The 2,110-nt window shown below is 42.3% G+C and overlaps 1 protein-coding gene across 1 annotated transcript in view; it reads left to right on the forward strand.

Annotated features, from left to right (window-relative positions):
- The first annotated feature begins 1,314 nt into the window (after positions 1-1,314).
- Positions 1,315-2,110, forward strand: part of LOC104627676 (GON-4-like protein) — a 24,937-nt gene continuing 24,141 nt past the window's right edge. Inside the window, 1 exon segment of the mRNA XM_010296008.1 lies at positions 1,315-1,448. The gene's annotated coding sequence lies outside the window, so the exon portion shown is untranslated.

Genomic DNA, 2,110 nt, shown 5'->3' on the forward strand with positions numbered 1-2,110 from the left:
TCAAGCTGTGAATGGCTTGCGTGTCCCTTAGCTGTTGATTTCTGTTGTTGCAGTTGCATTTATACAACAGAGAGTACAACCCTGTTTTGAACAAATCATCGTTTTTTTGCAGTTGGATCATTTGACAGGAATGTGCAAAACTGATAGTGGAGGTGGGGATCTCTTCGCCTGGATTTGTTTCCAGCAGGATGGAACTGCTGCTGCGGTGTTCAGTGTATCTGGGTCACTTTCACAGGCTAGGTTAGACTTGTGCAGTTGATTTAACAGATTTGAATGGGTCACGATAAGCTTTTGTAATTGCAGCAGCCTCTTAACCTCGCTCAGCTGTGTCCATATGACTACAGCTTAGTGTATACTGTTTTACAGGGAAAACGCCGAAGCTGTATACAGAGGTGGAAGTGAATGCACAGAGAGATCCATATCTAACTGAAAACCACTCTGCAGTGCAGGAGTCTCCAGTGAGAAGTTCTTTGCAGCTGGCTGTTAGAAATCCTACCATCATGAAGCCACTGAAGAACACCAGAGCTGGTGAGTGACCCAGCAGACTGATGAGGAGAATGAGGATTTGGGGCTGTTTATTCCATTGAGTAAGCTTTGTGCAAGGAACAGACCTGTGGCTTGATACAGTAGATGCAGAACCCTGGAATTGTGTAGACCACGGCAGGGGCTGTCGAGGTGCAACGTTCTTTTAAGTTTTTATCCTGTTCTCCATAATTCAGTGGCTAGATAAACTACAGGTATCCAAGTGAAACTTGCCAGAGCTGATATCTGCAGTTTTTGGTTACTTAAAAACACTGCTTTTCTTCATCTGAAGTTATGATTCCTTCACTTCCCTCAGTCAGCAAAACAGCATCACTTGGGAAACACTTTTAAGTCCCAGAAATCTGCTCTTGCTGTATGGTGCCTGGAGTTTTGCAACTGTTTTAATGTTGATGGCATTATTAAAACACCATTTTCTGGAAAAAGTCATAAAAAGGCTGCTGAGACCATTCTGTAAAATAAATCTAGTAATCTTTATTTGCTTGACTAATGTGACTCACTTAGGTCTTGCAGAATTTGAATCCATTATTCAAAAGACTGTTTCTAGTTCTTGTGGGCATTACTATTTGGGTGATCTCCTTATCAGCTGTTGAAAAGCTGCTGCCACTTCAGTATGTGCAGAATTGTAGCTTTTTCTTTTAAACTCATACCGTCAGAATGTGCTGGATGTGAAGTATGTGAATTTTTAGATTCCATTTTTTTAATTTTCAGAGGATCAAGATGGAGAGGATATTGAGAGAAGGAAGAGGAGGAGGAAGGCAACCAAACGGAAAAGAGAAGGGAAAAGTCAAGAAGAGGAGGGCTCTTTGTCGTGTGACATCAAGCTAGATGATACCCTTGATCGCACCTTAGAAGATGGAGCCAAACAGCATAACCTGACAGTTGTCAATGTGCGAAACATCCTGCATGTGAGTGCGGTGGGACTACGACAGGGAATGGAGAACTGCCCAGCTTTTTAAGAAAGTGCAGTCTTGAGTATAGTACTAATGGTAGCACTTGATTTCATAAACAAGGAAGGCTTGGTAGGCACCCACGTCTTCATCCCTCCTATAAAAAGCTATAAGGAGGGAATCGTGTGGTGTATGTATAAGTTACCTGGACCTGGCTTTGTTAGTAGGTATTGATCCTTGATTTCCATTTATTTACAATGGCAAATGGGTTTGTTTTACTGTGCTGTGATAGCAGTAGCAGGAGTAATTGAAGTAAAATGCATGCTTCTGCTTCCAGGTGAGATGTAGACTGTGAACTGACTGTTTCCTGTTTTGAGTGAAATGTTTCATGATAAAGTCCTGATGGACTTCTAGTGGTGCTGACAGAAACGCATTAGTCTTAGTTAATGCCCCCAGCCAACCTTTTAGTCCATCACACGACATCCAGTTAGAAAGAAACTGTAAGAATATCTGTGCTGTCACAGCTGTGTAGTGAAACTCTTAATTCTACACCTATATTAGGTGTAGATTTCAGTTTATCCCATGAGCCAGGTCTGGAAAGCAATAGTATTTATTTTCCCACAGGATTAAAAATTGTACTTCCTCTCCCTACCCTGCCCCCCCCCTTCCCCCCCGCCCCT

The sequence above is a fragment of the Phaethon lepturus genome, unplaced genomic scaffold, assembly GCF_000687285.1.
Source record: "Phaethon lepturus isolate BGI_N335 unplaced genomic scaffold, ASM68728v1 scaffold40621, whole genome shotgun sequence".
In the NCBI taxonomy this organism is placed as follows: Eukaryota; Metazoa; Chordata; class Aves; order Phaethontiformes; family Phaethontidae; genus Phaethon; species Phaethon lepturus.